Source organism: Periplaneta americana, chromosome 2 (assembly GCF_040183065.1).
Source record: "Periplaneta americana isolate PAMFEO1 chromosome 2, P.americana_PAMFEO1_priV1, whole genome shotgun sequence".
In the NCBI taxonomy this organism is placed as follows: Eukaryota; Metazoa; Arthropoda; class Insecta; order Blattodea; family Blattidae; genus Periplaneta; species Periplaneta americana.
Window position 1 is genome coordinate 139,001,961 of NC_091118.1, and position 21,684 is coordinate 139,023,644.

Consider the following 21,684-nt stretch of genomic DNA (forward strand, 5'->3'; position numbering starts at 1 on the left):
TGCACAACGTGTGGGCGTTTTCTTCGCAACGCTGGTCTCAGATTATGCTAAAAAATGACGGAAATACTGTGCATTAACATTCAGCCAAGATCGCTGTTCCTGCTTTGTAAACATGGCGAAACACAACCGCTTAGAGCTGTAACTAACATGAGACTAACTTCAACTCTCCACAGCGCATGCGCTGTGAGTCGGATGGAAGAGTCCTTTTAGGGGGGAGGAGGGCAGACATAGATAACATGTGGTAGAAGTGACAACAATTAACTCCGTCTCGTTTCGCTTTTACAGCAGTGTTGACACTATTAAAGTTACATCCCACGTACATGTATGAACGAATATTAATACATTTGTGAAAGAAAACAGTGATCATTTCACATGTCATTTGTAAATTTGAGTGATAAAGTGCAATAAATTTCACATCATTCTTTTGTGGAACACAATCCTCATAAAATCTACACATTACAGGCAAATTTACTTGTATTATACCTTAATTTTGTGGAATAGGTCTCTGAGGGGGCTGATACTTGGAGAAATGACGCAAAGTTAAACAGGGAAGGGAAAGGAGAAGAAGTAAGGGATAAGGAAGTAAGCAAAGGGAAAGAAAAGAATTGAAAGGCAGGAAATCGCAGGGGGGGGGGGAAGCGAAGTGCAGGGGTAATACAAGGGAAGGAAAGAAAAAACGACGAGAAAATAGCGTAAATGAAAGGGGAAAAGAAGAACGGAAAGTCAGGAAAAGAAATGAGAAATAGAGAATTGGCTGCAATTTACTGCATGTAACGGCTATGGCACGCAGGTTTGAGGGATATTTAAGCGAGAGTTCGCTTTTGGTCATCTCGCTTAAAGCATCGTTACTTGTTCGTTGTGAATGCGATGTTTTGTGTTGTTTTATGTGGAGGCCTGGTGTGCTGATCACACGAAGTTTCCGCAAGTGTGGAAAACTGAACACTTGTTGAAGGCCGAAAGTCAAACCCAGTAGAGGATAAATGTCTATAAAATAAAATGAGTTGCGAAAGAGTAAAATAACATCAAATGAAAAAAGAAAAGTGGGATAGAATAAACAAGCTGGAGAGCACACAGTAGGGATGACCAAAATGACCTGTTATTTTGATAAGAGGTTAATTTAATAAAGTTAACCGATTAATTGCCGGTTATTTTTAATTTCTGGTTCAACCTGATAACCGATTGCTTTCATGTATAACCGAACGACTGGTTATTTTTAAATGTATATTAGGCCTACATCAAATATATTTTATGTCTACTTCAATTTTCTGTACTGTATGTAATCAGCCTCATAAACCAGTTGAATTGTGAATTTCAGAAACCCCATAAGTCACACTTTTTCTCAAATTCAATTTTTCATGTGATTGTAATATATATATATATATATATATATATATATATATATATATATATATATATATATATTCCTTTAAAATGATTCAGAAGCCCCACACGTCCAGTGCTCAAGTGTAAGTATTTTCCACAGCGGCAGTAATTACAGTGAATTGCAGGATAATGCGGGAAAGCCAGAAGTTGAGAGCATGTGGAATGTTTTAGAAAAAAACAGTTTGATTTTCTTTGTTCTTATTATAGATTTAAAGAAATTTGAAGACTGCAATATGTTATTGACATAATTTTGAATTTGTGTATGTTTGTGTACTTTTAAATTAAATTATTAAATTATGTTTTATTTAACGACGCTCGCAACTACCGAGGTTATGTCAGCGTCGCCGGTGTGCCGGAAATTTTGTCCCGCAGGAGTTCTTTTACATGCCAGTAAATCTACTGACATGAGCCTGTCGCATTTAAACACACTTATATTCCATTGACCTCGGCCGATTTGTTTAGGGAGAGTCTTGGAAACAGATCATTCAGATATGTGTTTCTTTCCTTTTTTAACTTCTTTAATAAATGGAACCCATACTTAACTCCTATTTTCAAATGTTAAATAAAAATAATCATACATTAATGTATATGTTTGTATTACAAAATAGTTATATAAAAGAAAATAAATGATAAAGTCAATTCACAAGGGAACTTAGGTATTTCACAGTGTGCTGAAACTTACATCTCTAACGTCACTCTGGAACAAGCCGAGACTTGAGCTGCAAATCGGAAAGATTGACAGAGGCCAGTCACAATATCAACTTTGCCGCCTGCATAATCTTGACTTGTATGGTGATGGCGTCCAAAACAGATAATATAAAGAACTTAATTTCCGGGTATGAAATATTTTATTTTTATGCTTGCATGCCTTAATAAAAAATTTGAAAGCTGCATTAATTAATCCTAAAAATTTGTAATATTTCCATATTTTTAGTTTTCATTTCATTTATGGGAAAATAATAATTCTACAAATACGAATTAAATCGACTGCTGCAAGCTTATGAATATATAGAAGCACCATTTACCATTGCAGACTCCGTTTATGGTTCTACATTCTTTATTGCAACAGGCTTCGTCCTAATCTTATATAACAATGAATATGTTTTGCAAATCAATATATTCGGGAAGATAAAAGCTTTAAAATGAGGTATTGTTGGAATTTCAATTTTAAATACTTCGGCAGCTATGGCTGCATGATGAAAGTAATTTCCTTCATATACGGTAAATTTGTTGAATTTTCGTAAGAAAACTATTAGACCTAGCGAAGGTATATTTCGCAAAAACATCCATCTCTATAATCAACTCTATTAGAATTCTTTAAGCAATATAATGAAAATTGAAAATTGTTTGGTAAATTTTCCTAATTTTTCGCCTGATTTCACATGCACTCGCTCATTATGTAAATTAATTGTTAAATGTTTGTGTCTAATAACAGTTTTTCTTGTCCTGTTGGTAGACTAGTAAATTTTGTTTCAATGCATTTAATATTGCTGGAGGATTGGCTGTTACTTGTAGTTTCAGTCCGTTTATTAGACACACTTAGGTTAAAACTTAAAGTACCGTAAATTATATTTATAACATACATGCATAAGTGTTCTGCCCGTGGGCCGATCTTTCACTGTAAACCCAGCATTCTTCAATCTTTCCTATTTTCTGCCTTCCCCTTAGTCTCCGCATATGGTCCACATATCTTAATGTCGTCTATCATCTGATATCTTCTTCTGCGCCGAACTCTTCTCTCGTTCACCATTCCTTCCAGAGCATTTTTCAGCAGGCAGTTTCCTCTCAGCCAGTGACCCAAACAATTCCTTTTTCTCTTTCTGATCAGTTTCAGCATCATTCTTTTTTCACCCACTCTTCCCAGCACAGCTTCATTTCTTATTCTGTCTGTCTACTTCACACGCTCCATTCTTCTCCATATCCATATGTCAAATGCTTCTACCCATTTCTCTTATATTATACCTATTTATCCTGATTCAATTAACTTGTATTTGATGTATGGACGGTATTTCCTGAAATCATCTGTCGCTTTTTTACAATCATTATGGAAAATGAAGTTTCTCGACCTCAACGACGGCACGTATGACATAATGTTACATTTAAATACATTGTGGTACATTGAAGGTCAATATTAATTTTTAAAAGCCACGAATACATTTTCACCTGTACAAGCTTATCTTGGAAAAGTAATGTGAAATTTAAGTCACGAATTCCAAAAGGTACAGTAAAGAAATGTGTTCTGTTTCGTGTAAGAAGCCGTTTATAATTTTCGTTGAATGAAAATTGCCTTCCTGTGCCACAGAATATAATATTCTTTGATCTTCAAGGGCTTTTGTTTTAGTTCCTGTAGCAAGGTTATGAAGTTTCCCGGCACACAAAGAATCCATTATGCAAAAGACGAAAGAAGACTTTTTTCAGCACATCAAATTAGGGACATCGTAACTCAAGACTCGTGCTATGGAAAGTAGTAGTTATGAAACGGATCTAATAAAATAGCTGTGCCTTAGAATCGGGAAGTAATCATGGGGTATGCAGGAAGTGGAAGTTAATACAGTTAAGTTCACTTTTAGCCGGCCTCTCTTTATCTTAAATTGCTTACACAATTGCTTCAGCAGAATGGAATTCAACGCACAATAAATTTTCTTAAACCTTACGTCGGAAAATTAATTGTCATCGAGAGTACTGTCATATTTTTACTGTATATTACACAAAGTTTGAGGAGGAGATATTGTGACAGTTTCACAGAAATACTCATTTTCATTATTCTTTATATACTGTAGTGGAATCGGCTAAATTTGGCCACTTGTGCTCTTTTACCAAAAGTGATTAATACATTTCACTTGTAATCCCACGTATCAAATACACAACCAAGCCATTTATTCTCAACAATAACATGCAAGATTCAACCAAGCGGTGGATACATGGAAAAAGAAATTAGAAACTACAATTGGCCAGTGCTATCCCACCATTTTGGGTAATCTGGTCATTTTCACATTTGGATATGATTTCACATTTTCACAGTGATGAACGTGCTTCGAGGTTTCAGTTTCTCATTGTATCCTAGATATCAAGACATCCAACGTTTCGGGGCTGCACATCGACTCCATCACCTGTAAAAGTAGAGAAAGGGGATTGTGAAAACTATCTGTTGAATCTGTTTACCAAGAGCATTGGCTGTCGAGTGAGTAAATTAATAAAATGAAAAAGGAAATTGGAGGAGAAACATTTAAATCGTACGTGAAAACGTAACATGCACGGAAAAGAAGTGTCTAGTGAGCTCCAAGCCTGTTGACCATTTGTCTCAGTCCGAGTTTTGCCGTTAAAATTGAAGAAACATTATACAGTGCTCAAATACATTATTACATATTGCTGTAATTGCTAACAATATTGTGACATTTTTTTCAGAAATTAGCAGCGTAAACAGTACAGAACTGCTTTTTGGCCACGAGAAAAAGAAAGCAAACATTAATTTGAAAAAAAAAAAAATAAATTTCCTTAGAGGGTTGAAACATTGATTCCTATTAAACACACTTCAGGAACCTTGTGGTCCTCCTCTTATTTGCAGGCATCTCTGTACACGATGTGGCATGATTTCAATTAACCTGTCCAGCAATTCTTGTGGGGTATTGTTCCATTCCTCAACAGCGGCCTGGAAGACATCTTGTAGAGTTTGTGTTGGGCTTGGAGAGTTATAGACGGCTGTCTTCGAGATGGCCCAGCCATTTTTAATGATGTTAAGGTCTGGGAAATATGGAGGCCATTTCATTTGACTGATTCTTTGTTGCTCCAGGAACGTCTTCGCGATGTGATGCCGAAGAGTCGTGCGTTATCGTCCATCAGTGTGAATTCCTCTCCATAATGCTCAGCAAATAGAGTTACAGTGGTTTCTAGGATGTCATCTCGATACTTCTGATCAGTCACTGTCCCTCGAACTAGGACAAGGGGTATCCTGTGTTCACACATTTTCCTCCCCAAAACATGAGTTTCTCCTTGTTGATTGTGGCGTTCTCTGATGAAGTTGGGATGAAGACGTTGTCCTCATCTCCTGCACACACGAACGTCATTGTTGTCAGGGTGGAGACTGACATGAGTGTCAACACAAAAGACTTCTGCCTCATTGTTTCCTTGTCCATAAGGAGTGATCCCTTGCCCAGGCAACACGAGCCCCTGTAACTGCCCGTAGTTCTTACCGCAAACAGGTGGCGTTTTGAATAGATTTTCTGCATGCTGTAATGTCTTATACAGCAGTTGTTTCCCTTCTGTGGCCTTTGCTGGGTCGATCTGCTAGAGATCCTGTCTCCAGAAACTTGTGCCATATTCTTGAGACATCGCTTTGACCCACATGCAGAATTGCAGCTGTGTCTACCTGTCGCATTCCCTGCTGTTTTAAAGTGACTATTCTTAGTCTGTTATCGTGCGAAATTGTTGTTCGAGCATTATGAAACAAAACATAAACTGAAACAGACTGCATTTATTGTTTACTGACTTTAGATTTTAAACTTGAAATCAGAGTCCGTAGATGTAGTATATCCACGGACTGTGCTTGAAATGGAAGCATACTGCGCTCGAGTGGTAGAAAAGTGAACTCTTCTACATTCACAACACAATAATGTATTTACCAAATAACATATATCTTGGTCACTTTATCCTATATCTGTGTTTCTGCAACATACAATAATTTTTTGAGCACTACATAAGTTTGAAATGGAAAAGCCAGAATTGGACTAAAATAATAGCTACAATATGAAGGAGGATATCGAAAACACGACTCCGGTATTCCTGGTATTCAAACAAAGATCTGCTGTCGTCATAAGCCAGTGCTCAGCTTAAAGTCTACGAAGGTGGTTACATGATCTTTTTTTTTTTTATTTTGAGTTACCTCCCCTGTTATCTGAACACATCTAACAATTGCGAACCATGATGGTCATGAGATCGGCATGACATAGAGATACCGCTCAGACATCACGGTGAAATTACAAGACAACAAACACCCAGTTCCGTTGACGGAAGATAAATTTCTTCCATTGCCCAAGCCGGGGGTTGAACCTCGAACTGTCTGGTTCGGAAGCATACGTACTATTCACATACCCACGACGACGGACTAGTTATATGATAAGGAATAAAATTGTTAAGCAGTAATTAAAATGTGTCGTAAAACTGTGTGTAATTTCAACGACACCGATTATTTTAATTCTCTTAATCTGCTTTTATGTGAAGTGACTGGTAGATGTGAAGTTTCTGCCATGGATCGGTGATATCTACTAAAACAGGCAAACGAGATCAGACACTTCTTCACGGGGTGATTTTAACCGAGGTATGATAGCCAATTAATGTCTGGTTGAGGAATTTTGTTTCATCCCCTTCAGAGCTAATGGTGTAAAACTTTATGCACCGGATCTCAGGCTTATTTCGCAGTCATCACTTTCATCTTCATCCTCTTTACTTATATACTCATGCAATCCTACCAAAAGGGGCACCAGAATCCGATCTAATGGGTGTCCCATTTTCAGAATAGTAGGCCTGCTCTTCATCATAATCGGCAAAATGTAGACAGAGGCGAAATGGAATTTACGCCAATATGCGTGGTGTTATAAAAATATATAGAATTGGTAACGTAATAGAAGAAGGTAAAGTATCCAGAAAACTCCTGTTCCAATATCGTCTTTCTACAAAAAAAAAATCCTATTTGTATTTCATTGGTTATGACAGCGGGTCTCTAGTTTTCTTTTATCAAAGACTACACAGTTAGAAGATTCACAGTTCACGGTTACAGAATCTTGTGTTGGGAAGTCGTGAAATAGTTTCGTGTTGTGTAGAATTTCTGTGGATGAAGTTGTGTACATTTCACGAATGCATAACTTTCACACAGGTGCAAGATATTACGTCGGAACATCAAGAACTTTTGAAAGTTGCCAGTATTTCACTTGCAAAAACTCATTTGGGAAACATTCAGACTTTCAAAATACTTGACCTAGAATGATGCTCATCGTAATTATAGCTGCATAACAAAATGCCATATATTACTTTACTCTTTTGTTGAAAATTTAACGTGAAAATGTTCCGCTACTTTTCCTTTTGTGTCCAAATGCATAGTCGTACAACCACAGTAATCTTTCTGCTGTGTAGGAGTATCAAAACAAAGTTTTGCTCTTTCAGCTTTGCGGAATTACTCTCTGCACCACACTTCAAACAGATCAAAGAAAAATACGAGTGTCCCCAATTCGCAAGCGGCAATGCAGACAGCTGGACTCCTTCTTTTGTTATGCGGTGGGCGTTTCCTTGACACACCGCGTCTGTCCGCAAAAGTGATGCATATTGCTACACTTTCCTCACTTCGTGAGTGGATTTAAGATCGTCTACAGGAACATCCATAACATCAACTCCAGACTTTTAAACTGTATGGAAAATTTATTAACAATCGTTGTCATGTTATATCTTTAATTTGTCTTACTTTACATAATCGTACTCCACTTTACATTAATCCGAATTACGTATACATATTGCCTTTTATTTAATCACTTCCATAATCTCGAACACTTTTCGTTTCACCAATTCCACCACTAGCACTGCAATCCCTTCCCTTAGATGTGAATGCAGGAAATAGATTTTCAAAGACATTCGACAACACATGCTTTTATATAATTTCAACAAATTTGACACCAATGTTTTATAGGCTAGTTTTCTTCTTTTATGTTTCCGAGAAATTCACGAACGACCCAATTATTATTCTCAAGTTGCTACTTCAACCGTTTGTAAAATTTTTCAAGCATTTCGTCCTCCATGAGTTTTCTGCGTAGAGATCCAATAAAAATAATTTCTTTCAATTTTGCTCATGTTAACTTTGCAAAGTTGTCTTGTAAATATGCAAGTATAGTTTATTAAGCAAATCTAGTTTGCATATTATATACGTTACTGTAGGTACGTTAATAGAAAACCACAATTCCAAGTCACACAGAGTTTGTATGCACTCGATGTGGGTCTCTGGCGTCTCGTCAGCCCGCTCGAGTTGTGCGGATATAAGAGGAAAAATTGAGGTGGTGTCGGGTGGAGTTCCAGGGTAGCTCAGTCGGTAGAGCGCTGGTGCATTCATCCAGAAGTCCCGGAATCGATACTTTGAAATTATGCGTGGTTTACTAATTTTTCCTGTTACTTCCCTAAGTAAGGCCGTAATTAGCAATTGAATTAAGAGCAGTTGTCTGGAATTAAAAAAAAGCTGTTTTAACTTCATTATAAAAGACTTAAGGAGCTTTTAGAAATCGACCAATTTGTTACAGGTGTGGCTTTATAAATGGTTTCAACACACTTGATTCATATGATTAGTACGTCGGATTTTATTTCTGCCTAATCCATTTACTGCATCTGTCTTTCCAGTGTACTTAAACCTATATCTTAGTATCGTTTAGGTTCTCTTTTTTTTTCTTTTGAAGTTAAAATAAAATTCCATAACCACAATCTCGTTTCTGTAAGATTTGTTGTCAACAAAGAGCATATGGGAGTTTTTCAACTACTAGCGTCCAAAGCAAGTTTATAACTATCATTTAAATCATGTTTAAAGAGCCTCGGTAGTCGAAAGGAAAACTTTACCTACTACAATATACAGATTAATTTTAATAAGTTTGCTGTATGCCGGCAATTTCTGCAGATGTTGTTGATTTGCTCTTAACCCCGAGTGCAGACACAGAAATAGGAATATATCTATCACGTAGGCTACTTTGTCTACTTGAAAAAATAGTTCAGAGAACAGGGAACAGCGATTTCTCGTAGAATCCAGAAAGACTAAATAGAATTTAATAGGATGAAACCATATCTTCATGAAGCTAAGCTTGATATGAGAAATCACATGTGAAAATTATTTTCTGTTATGGCTGCTGACGTTTGACATCTAACAAAAAAGTATTAGAATTCCCTGAGCGGAGAGCCCAACGTTCTAAGATTCATAAAAGTCCAGAGAGGAAAATAGAGTAGGTGTGGAGGAGGACGTGGTATATCGAGTAGGGTGTAAGGTTCTAATGTGGTTCTGCAATTTTTTTTCCTCCATGAGTGAAGATAGACGACTGGATGCTGATCATTATTCGTGTCACATAAATGAGGTAGGTAACGACGTTCAGGGAATGAATACATTCAGCCGGCCCTGCAGGGTGAGGACCTAGTTACAGAGTACGTTCTTCTACGTTGGCGATTGGAAACGACAGGGTGAAGGGTGAATATCTGCAACTTACGAGTACATACTAAAGTTGAACAAAGAACGAGAAAGGAAGTATAATAGCGCCTTCAAAGCCGAAAACTCGTACGACAATGTTACCTACGCCGCGTCGTTGCAATAAGACTGTTTGTGAGTGTTTCAAGACATCGGGAGTGGTCAACTCTCGAACGTCAAGCAGCCTTGAATCGTCACAGTTGTTTATACTCATAAACCAGATTGAACTTTCATCTGTTTTGGCAACTGTTATTATGTATAAACAATCAAGCAGCCTAGATGCACCATCTTTACCTTTCAGTGTATAATAATCCGTTCTCCAATATTTATTTAATCACTAGGACGTTATTAAAATGGTAGGATTTTTTTTTCGTTTGTTTGAGATCAAGTGTACAATCTAAATGAAGAGTCCATTGCAAGGGTGATGGATGTCATTTGGAATACATTTTGCAGGAGAAGCGATTGAAAGTTTGAAATGTTTAGATCCTATTTCGAGAATGATGAGCAAGACTCCAAGCGCACGAGAGTTACGAGACGAGACTCGAAAGTCAAGTGCAACGAACACAGCGAGCGAGAGCGGCAGTTAGATTTGTTCATCTCTAGTACGTACGCTCAAAAGCAGATAGATATTCGATAACTGAGAAAGAATGATAAAATAAGAATTATTTATGTTCAAGTTATCTGGCTTCTGGAGTACGATAACATGTACGATATAAGCATGTTCTTCAGTGATGTTATAGTCTTTGAGAATTTTCAAAGCTATTCAAAAGGCAACAAAACAGTTTTACTATTTTTTTCAGAACCACATACAGAATGACTCATGAAGTGTGACCCGTGATTTAGGAATTAATTCTATGGGACATTGTCATATGAACATATAGGTTCGATGGGTTTTAAGGATTCTCAGTTCTTCGAATATTGAAAAGTAAGAAGCGACTGTGACCAAAATTACTGGGAATCAATTAGAATGCACAAAAATTATTAAGAATAGCGCATTAAACAGAAAATAAACATACTTGAGTTTGAAAGTATGTTTTTAAATTTTCCTCCTTCCACTTCAACCACTCGTTCGCACTGATGTGAATCGCGCTTGTAGCATTCTGTATCTCAGTAAGGCCCAATAGCATTCGCAATACGGGTTAGTACTTGGTTTCTTGTTTATAGTTTCAGCTGGAATACAGGTGTTTTTTATTCATTTCCAAATGCAAAAGTCTAGAAGTTAGATATGATAAACTGGGAGTCAATGCTGATACGAGTATTTAATTTTTAACAATTATTTCCTTGTAAGGATTTTAAAAAAATCATTTAAGTAAAACACTGTGGAGGAACTTTACATAAAATAATCAAAACAGGTCTGTTTTATATGTAGTACACGATTCTTCAATCGAAAGTACGATAATTTGGAACCAATTGTGTCATCCAGTCAAGTCTCAGGGTTGGCAACGCTGTTCCGCAGTAACTTCCTTTCCGCACAGTGACAGAGCAGCAACTGATTGCATCAATATTTGATGTTGACTGTACTCCCGATATCGTAGTGCAGTCGAGTTGATTTATAAACAAGCCGCCAACAAAGATAGTTGTCCCGAGTAGTAGCTCCGTTTTGGTCATTCTTGCGTGTACTCAATAAGTGAACAAATAAAATAATCTAATTCTCTTGCTCGCATATTCTGATTCGAATTGATCAATCTCTCTCTTTTAATTTAGCTCTTGGATTATTATTATTATTATTATTATTATTATTATTATTATTATTATTATTATTATTATTATTATTATTATTATTATTATTACTTATAGGCCAGTTTCTATCTGATGCTTTTCCAGTTCACTGCGGGCTAAAGCAAAGAGATGCACTATCACCTCTACTTTTTAACTTCGCTCTGGAATATGCCATTAGGAAAGTTCAGTATAATAGACAGGGTTTGGAATTGAACGGGTTACATCAGCTTCTTGTCTATGCACATAACGTGAATATATTAGGAGCAAATCCACAAACGATTAGGGAAAACACGGAAATTTTAGTTGAAGCAAGTAAAGCGATAGGTTTGGAAAGTATACGAATATGTCTCGTAACCAGAATATTGTATGAAATGGAAACATAAAAATTGGAGATTTATCATTCGAAGAGGTGGAAAAATTCAAATATCATGGAGCAACAGTAACAAATATACAGTAAATGACGCTCGGAAAGAAATTAAACGCAGAATAAATATGGGAAATGCCTGTTATTATTCGGTTGAGAAGCTTTTGTCATCTAGTCTGCTATCAGAAAATCTGAAAGTTAGAATTTATAAAACAGTTATATTACCGGTTGTTCTGTATGGTTGTGAGACTTGGACTCTCACTTTGAGAGAGGAACAGAGATTAAGAGTGTTTGAGAATAAGGTTCTTAGGAAAATATTTGGGGCTAAGAGGGATGAAGTTACAGGAGAATGGAGAAAGTTACACAACGCAGAACTGCACGCATTGTATTCTTCACCTGACATGTTTAGGAGCATTAAATCCAGAAGTTTGAGATGGGCAGGGCATGTAGCACGTATGGGCGAATCCAGAAATGCATATAGAATGTTAGTTGGGAGACCGGAAGGGAAAAGACCTTTGGGGAGGCCGAGACGCAGGTGGGATGATGATATTAAAATGGATTTGAGGGAGGTAGGATATGTTGATAGAGACTGGATTAATCTTGTACAGGATAGGGACCGATGACGGGCTTATGTGAGGGCTGCTATGAACCTTCGGGTTCCTTAAATGTCATTTGTAAGTAAGTATTAGTATTATTATTATTATTATTATTATTATTATTATTATTATTATTATTATTATTATTATTATTGATGAAAGTTTTGCATTAACTTTTTATAATATTTGTAGAATAATAATTACTTACTGGCACAATTTATCATTCTATTGTACATATTTCTGATACTTTCAATAAATAAAATATACGACGAATTTATTAAAAAATAATGGAATGCTGAAGAGCCTTTATTTAATTTTAAAAATTTTGAAGAACCAGAAACTGCAGACGCAAACAGTTTTCTGTATTACTCGTATAAACGACAAAAAATACTGTGTAAACATTATGGTACGAAATATATGGAATGAAATCTTCCTGGTATAACAAAATGTAGACTGAAATGGGAACAGTAAAACTACAAAGTGGTTTAAAATGTGTAAATAAATAGGGGATAAAATATTTCTTCCGCGAGCTAACTAAATATTGTACAGAAGAATGAATAATTTGTTTAACTGTTCAAACAACAATATTGTAGGATTGTTTCAAAGAAATTAGTACAGGGTGAGTCATATTTCTTTAGAACACCCTTTTGTATAGGAGACGGAAGGAAGAATTAAAGATTTAAGTACATCATAAAATAATGGGCAAGAGGGCCAAACTTTGCCGGTATTTTCTTTTCTGAAATAAAAGGATGTCCTAGGATATTTCACTCATCCGGTACATTGAAACACAGACGTATTTTGATAATTTCAGGCTATGAAATCATTTTAATCTGTTGAAAAAAATATCACAACTGCACATAATTATAGCCCAAGGAGAATCAAGACATTACAAGTGTTTATGAAGTACCGTTATGTGATATACATAGACCTATTCATTCATTCATAATGTTCTACCCAAGGGCAGGTCTTTCTCTGCAAACCTGCATTCTCCAATTTTTCCTATTTTCTGCCTTCCTCTTAGTCTCCGCATGTGATCCATATATCTTAATGTCGTCTATCATCTGATTTCTTCTGCCCCGACCTCTTTTCCCGTTCACCATTTCTTCCAGTACATCCTTCAGCGGTAATTTCTTCTCAGCCAGTGATCTAGCCAATTCCTTTTCCTCTTCCTGATCAGTTTCAGCATCATTCTTTCATATGTGTTTATTATAATATTTATATCAAAATACTAATAATTTGAACAATAAAATGAGTACTTTACTGATCATTTCAACAACATATTATGATCGTATTCTCCGAAATGGCTCTGTTTTCATTATTTTCAGTCTTTTGATCAATATTATTTTTTATTACTATTTTTCGTTCTTATCATCTTGTTTATTGCCTCTTCCACACGTTTCAATTTATTTCACTGTAAATGTTTAAGACAGGAATCTTGCTGTTTACACTGAACTACACTACAAAATTTACGTAGAGATATTATCTTCACGTACATAAAATTAATGTGTGCAATGTTCCGACGCACGAGAAGATGCACTTCGTGTGATTGGTCCATTTACACTACTGGTACCACTTAATGCATCTATGTCCCTCTTTCTCTCTCTTTCTTTTCCTATATTTCTGTCTTTCTCTTATATACATTTCTCTGTGTAGGTGCATAGAGAAAGTGGACGAATGTATATCTTCATGTAGACCGCAACTAAGAAATTTATGTAATAAAAGCATTATTATTATTATTATTATTATTATTATTATTATTATTATTATTATTATTATTATTATTATTATTATTATTATTATTTTGAGGTTTCGTAACAAGCTGTTTTTTTAGGGTGATGGGTTGTTAGCCCTTCGCCCAACCCCCAAGCTGGAGGACTACCCCTCATCGGCTGTCCGCGACTGCTTATTCAATATATTCACAGCTACCCTCCATATCTGGAGGCCGTCTCCTCGATCCGCAACCTGAGGACGCGCCATGCCGTGGTGATAGGGACCCACAATACATGGGCGAATCCAGAAATGCATATAGAGTGTTAGTTGGGAGGCCGGAGGGAAAAATACCTTTGAGGAGGCCGAGACGTAGCTGGGAAGATAATTTTAAAATGGATTTGAGAGAGGTGGGATATGATGATAGTGACTGGATTAATCTTGCTCAGGATAGTGACCAATGGCGGGCTTATATGAGGGCGGCAATGAACCTCCGGGTTCCTTAAAAGCCAGTAAGTAAGTATTATTATTATTATTATTATTATTATTATTATTATTATCATTATTATTATTATTATTATTATTATTATTATTATTATAATTATTATTATTTACCCTGCGACGAAAATTAAATCATTTGAACATGCGTGTCATGCACTGTTTTTAGACAGTTGATCGTCCGTGCTGGTATAGAGACAATTCTCCCGACTTCTCAACTGCTTTATTGCCCTTCCTTGTAATAGTGCAACTTAATCACATTACAACTAATTAGTGGTAGTAAAAGCTCAGTGATAAGGTATTGGATTGTAGATCAAGAGATCCCCAAATGAAGTCCTGGTGTCCAATTTTTTCTTATTAAGTTGCGTATAGTTGTCAATAAATAGTTGTTGAAACAATTTATTTATATCGTCGTTGTTCCGGCAATAACTCCTATGTGACATATTTATCGATTTTCAGATTTTTGCTCTATTAAATAATTTAAATATTGATACAGCAAATAATAAAAACTCCTATATGTAATTCTATTCCTTTCTTTCCGAAATGTAAGAATTCACGATCTCCTATGCACTACTGCCATAGAATAATAAAGTTTTCCCTTCCTACTGAAAAATTTCATATTTTGCACATAGGAGTTATTGCAGGAACAACGACGATATACGTTTCTTATGCAAAACAGTCTTTTTTTAAGTCAGTCTGTTATTGTTGGAACCGCTTTATTGATCAGTTAAGATTGTTTATGTGTGACATCTTGTGAGAAGCAACTAAAAATCGGTACAAATAATTGAAAGTTTATATAAAAAATAGTTTTGGCACTAATGCTAAAGTACCGCACTTTTCGCACGCTACAGTAAAATAGTATTTTTAACAAGTTTATCTAGCGTTGAAAGGTCTGTCTTTAGGAATGACTAAAGAAATATTTTTTCACATAGGATAGTATTTAATAGTGAGTAAAGAAGGTAGGCTATTATGCACCTAAAGTTATGCGACAATCCCTAAATATTCCAAAATTATGCATTATAATATTGTACAAATTTCATTAAATAAAATTATGTCTGCATCTTTTATATATCCTGATATGGCAGATTTTTTATGCTTTCAAGCACAAGCCACCCTAATGTAAAACTAATTATTTCAGTAATTAGTTTATCTTTATTACATTTATTATATATTGGTTTATAAATAATTTTACTTTCACTTTAATATTTCCAGGACGTTGTATCAATATCTAAGGTTATTTAGCGTCTGAACAATATGAAGGTGATAGTGCCAGTGAAATTAGTCCACAGTCCAGCGCCGAAAGTTACACAGCATTTGCCCGTATTGAGTTGAGGGAAAACCCCGGATAAAACATCAACCAGGTAACATACTCCGACCGAATTCGAACCCGGGCCTCCTGGTTTCGCAGTCAGACGCGCTAACCGTTACTCCAATGGTATGGATTTTCCAGGATAGGTAGACTAATTTCGGTTTCTTTTGTAAGAACTTACAGTACCTTTACAGAGAAGTAAACTTACAAATCATCTGTAACACCAAACGATACGTGAGAACACTGATTCCTTTTGTTAGCTGTGTATTCGCAAGATTCTATAACCTTCAATAAAACGTCACAAAATAATATAAATCTGTTTTCCAGTTTTGTCACATAAGCCAGAAATGCTCATAATTCCAATGGGCAGAAAGGCAATAATAATAGCGATTTCACAGAGTAAAGAATTGAGATGCTTGACACCAATACGCTCGTTACAGGATATAAGTGCGTAGTTCTGTGGTAACGACAGGGTCGTGTTTTTACGACTTTCCACAAAGAAACGACTTCACCCACTTCTTCACTCGCAATTTACTGCTCCGCCGGGAGATATACGCACCGGCCTATGATAGGCTATAGAATTTATTTCTTGCAACTATTCGACACAGACGAAGTGGACTTAACCTGTAGCGTTCTCCAAATACATTATTTTTCCGCATCGAAAGATGTTTATTTTCCTTTCATTAATTGTCTGTTAATTTATAAAATAAACAGAGTGAATCGTAAGTAATGTCATTAATTTCAGGGGGTTATTCTTTGAGATATTTCAAACAAAAAAGTTTAGTACAATTTTACTAGCTTTTCGTTCCTTTTTGAGATAAAAATTGTTCTATAATAAAACACTTCATAGCATTTTTTGGCAAGGCATTGATTTAGTTCCCAATATGCTCAGTCAATTTAAGAGAGCACTGTATTGTGATAATTAATGATTGAAAAAAAATAGTTTTGCCATTTAAATGTGCACAAATTTGATCCGAATAAATATAACTTTTCGTTCTGAAAAGGAATTTTATAAGCCAACGTATCCTGACGCTCGCGTAACCTATGCGTTTGTCAGAGGATTAGAGGAGACAACGAGAAATTTAATGTAAACGGTAGATGTAGGCCAAATATAACAAATACAATTGAAGACCTTCCCAGATTAAGGTGTAACCTACAAATCTATAATACATGTTTCAAGAGAAAAGAAAATAATTTCAAGGGCTTATTCATTAGACCTATATTTACTACCAGACCATTTGACTAGTCAAGGATAAAAGTTTATTCCTCTATTGGATGCAGGCATTTATTGTTACAATTGAAAGCTTCAAAATTACTTTTTACATTTCATTAATTGGATGTTACATCCACTTTCCTGGGAGGTGTTCAATTACTTCTAAAGAAACTTGATTTCTTGATGTGAGATTACAGCTAAGTACTTTAAAAATTAATGTGGGAGGTAGCTATTTCCAATTGACTGAAAAGTGCTTGCAGTACTACAAATAGAGATTCATTAAATTATTAAGTTGATTTGTGTAATGTAAAATAAGTTTTCTTTTGCCTGTGTTAAAATTAAATTCGAGTGTTTAAACATAATATTTTTCACTTCTTTCATTAAGCACAAAATAACCACATCGTATTTTCTCTTTTTTCCCTACGGAATTTTACGTGTTCTAAAATTTTCTTTTTATTAATTCGTTTAGTGTTCTGCCCAAGGGCAAGTCTTTCACCGCAAACCCAGCTTTCTCCAATCTTTCTTATTTTCTGCCTTCCTCTTTCTTTCCTCATATGATCCATATATCTTAATGTCGTCTATGATCTGATATCTTCTTCTACCAATCCGAACTCTTCTCCCGTTCACCATTCCTTCCACTGCATCCTTCAGTAGGCAGTTTCTTCTCAACCAGTGACCCAACCAATTTCTTTTCCTCTTCCAGATCAGTTTCAGCATCATTCATTCTTCACCCACTCTTTCCAACACAACTTCATTTCTTATTCTGTAGAAAGACAGTCTGTCTACTTCACACGCTCCATCCTTCTCCATTTCTACATTTTAAATGCTTCCATTCGCTTCGTTTCTCTTCACTTCGTCGTAATGTCCATGTTTCTGCCCCATACAATGCCAAACTCCATACAAAGCAATTCTCTAGTCTCTTCCTTAGTTATTTTTCCAGAGGTACGCAGAAAATGCTCTTTTTTTCTATTAAAAGTTTCCTTGGCCATTGCTATCCTCCTTTTGGCTCCCTGGCAACAGCTCATATTATAGTACATCCCAGGTATTAGAAGCTGTCCACTTGCTCTACTGCCTCATTTAGAATTCGCAAGTTTATTTTCTGTATTTTTCTTTCTATGATCATGCTTTTCGTCTGATTTGCATGTATCTTCATCCCATACTGCTCACACCTGTCATTTTGCTCCAGTAGCATATCCTTTAGTATTATTTCCTCTTCTGCTCACAACGCCATCATCAGGAAATCTTATGAAGTTTATTCTTCTTCCTCCTTCTATCACTCCTCCCATGTTCTAAAAACAGTTATTTACTAAATCCTCCAAGTATATGTTGAACAGAGTAGGTGATAAAGGATATCCTTGACGTACTCCTCACCCGATTTCACTTCCTTCTGATATTTCTTTTCCTATCCTGACTTTGACTCGTTGTTTCATTTAAAGATTACTGAAGAGTCTTCTCTCTTTCCAATCCATGCCAATTTTATTTAGGATCTGCATCAGTTTATTCTAATCCACCATGTCAAAAGCCTTTTCTAATTCCACAGATACTACACACATTTCTTTATTCTTTTCTAGACATATTTTGACTAATTGTCCGTAGCAGTCCAATTGCATCTCTCGTACCTTTTCCCTTCCTGAAGCCAAACTGCTCTTCTTCCAACTGTTCTATTATAACATGAAATAAGGATAATTATTGTTTACTTTCTCTAGAACATTTCATTGTAATGAGTATGTGTAAATATTACTTAATCTTTTAAATGTGGTTTGAAATAAGCGTACCTTATTATCCGTACTCTCTGAACAATTAATAGAAATAGAGTTTTGAAGTTTATTTTAAATTTTCCAAGTGCTTTTCTTTAACATGAAATGAACATTCTTCAGTCCCATTCTCTAACACAGTTTAAACACAAATATTAAATGCTGTATGGTCTCTATTTTTTTTCTTACGGCTTTAAAAGTAATGTCATTGAGGATGACCTCCAACACCACAACCTACTGAACATTCCCTACTATTAAAACTGATTGCACGATCCCGTGATTGGTGTCTTTAGAAATGCACGTTTTTTTCTGGAAAACTATTCTAAATATAGGAAAGTTGTATTTAACTTGTTTTTATACTTTACTTGAAAAATCATCCACCAGAATAATTGACATTACTTACTGTTCAGCCTGTGTTTATTTGCGTATGGTATATGTAGGCTAATTTAAGTACACAACCCCAGTCTATACCCGATGTGACATTGTTACATTTAGGGATGATAGAGGTGATCAATATGGACAATTTTCATGCAAGAAGTCATGCACGGAAATGTTCGGTTTGGTAGCTACAAGCCTTGATCGGTGTTGCCACTTTAGGTACAGTTGTACGCATTTTATACAATTTTAAATGACCGGTATGCTAGTACGTACAGTTTATTTTTTGGTATACTTGATATAAGTTAGTACAATCTCTACTTTTTATTTTATAATATGAAAACTCAGAATTTTATTAAATTTTTATAAGCTACCAATGTTAAATTACTTGTAGAAACAGCATTACTTTCGTCAATGATCAGCAATGATATTTAGTCAGATTGAAATTAAATCTACAGTACGATTATTTATTCCTGACAGTCGCCGGCAATGTGTGCCTGGGTCAGACGAGTACATTTAGTTACGCCAAGGGGTGTTTGGGTTAGTCAGACGCTTGCCTTCAGAGCGATCGGGTGACACGCGTGCGGTATAGCGGTATGTTTCTAGTACAGTTAAGCTGTACTGCATTCCTTTACTGACTGCTCGCCCATATCTCTATTCCGGAGGTCTCCCCACTGTTCCTATTACTTCTCCTCTTTCGCGTCGTCGAGCTGTCAGGACTAAATAATCGGTCTGTAATAGTTGGAAATATAAAAATTTCCTTTCTTTCAATGCTTTCCTTTACTATTATCTTGGAAATAGGTTCTATTTTTGATGCGACGATATATAACTGTTTTTTTTTCTAAAGATAGGTTATGACATCACTGCGATTGGAAAAACAATTGAATAACACATAAATTGAAAGTCCTGTCGCCATGGTAACAACGGTTGAGTTGCCAAAGTTACAGTTCCTATGTGGTGGGTGCTCAATGACTCGCTTGTTGTGCACACAATGTCAGCTATTAATACATATCATGTTCCACTTTCAGCCGATTTTAGTATTTTCTTTTATAACTCACAGTAGCTTCGGTTGTCAGTTGAAAAACGAAACGTATTAATAGCGGACATAATGGAAGAATTTTCGAGTACGCATACCTCATAAATAAATTTCCTTATTGCTACTATACCGCATATTAAATTTAACTTACACCCAAAGTTGTATGATTGCATAGGGAAAGATAAAATGGCGATTTTAATAGAAAGTATTTCAGTAAAAGGAGCGTCCTGTCACACCATGATATAATACGTGCTTTTCTAACATAATGTTTCGTGAAAGGACACTACATCATGACCAGAAAGGACACAGCACTTTATGCCACTATAGATTTTTCTTTCTCGAAAGAATGTTGGCCTAAACCAATTGAATTTTCAAAATGATTTTCACCAAAAACTTGGATGACTTGTAGGATCGCATACGAAGGGCATGTAATATTATTTATCAATGTTATTGATTTCTGTGTAGCAATAAATCTCGTATTGTTTCAACGAGGCGTGTTTGACGAGGCATTTTGTACACGTATTGACTACGAACAAACAACCAACCTATAGAAGCTGTTTGTTATTTGTTCAAATAATCCATCATATATACTACTGTGCTGAATTTATTTATTTATGAACCATGTTTGCTGACGATTTTCACCTATTTGGTCCGCTAAATCTCCTCTTGGCGAAAATATGATCAGTGTGGACGTAAGGTGTGAATACGGCTGAGACACAAGACTCCATACTTGTACGCTGCAGGTATGAGGTACTGTACTCCAACCAGGAGAAAGTCTCAGGGGAATGAGACTTAGCGGGGTAATGCTATGAATGAATGTTGATGTCATAAGATCTCATACGGTCACACACGTGGGTGCACATATCTGCATTGGCTAACTCTCGAAGAACAAACGATAAACTGATACACACATATTTATACTGTCCTAGTTACAAAATTAGATCACAGTTAATTTCCTGGTCTTTTAATCCCTCCATACAGGAAATTATATATCCAGAAGAGCGCATGTTTTTTAAACTGACGTTATAACGGTAATATTATCTATTTACTTCTCTCCAATAGATGACGCAATAGTAAGCACATTCCTTTCACGGTTAATCTCCTGGTTAGAGAACAGTAAAGCGATGGGATAAGTACTTCAGAATTGGTTACATGGGGAAATATGAATGTAACAATAAATGTTCAATTTCGTACATCAAGTACTACATTTAATAACTATCTTTGGTCTATTTATTACTTTCCTCTTTTAGACTTCTCATAGTACGGCACCAAAAAATATCATAAATTAGGCATATATCAATTACAACTATGTTGTACCAACTTATCAGTGAGAGTTGAAAAAAAAATGTTTTGAACGGGATTAGAAAATGCTTGAAGTATTTGAATCGGTTATTTAAGAAATCTTAAAATTCAATCTGCCTGTCAAGACACCACTCAAATTACGAATTACAATGGAAAAGTAATCATGACAGGAAAATAGATGAGACAGTCATAGAAAGAGAACGACACATGATTGAGAGATGCTACATCATG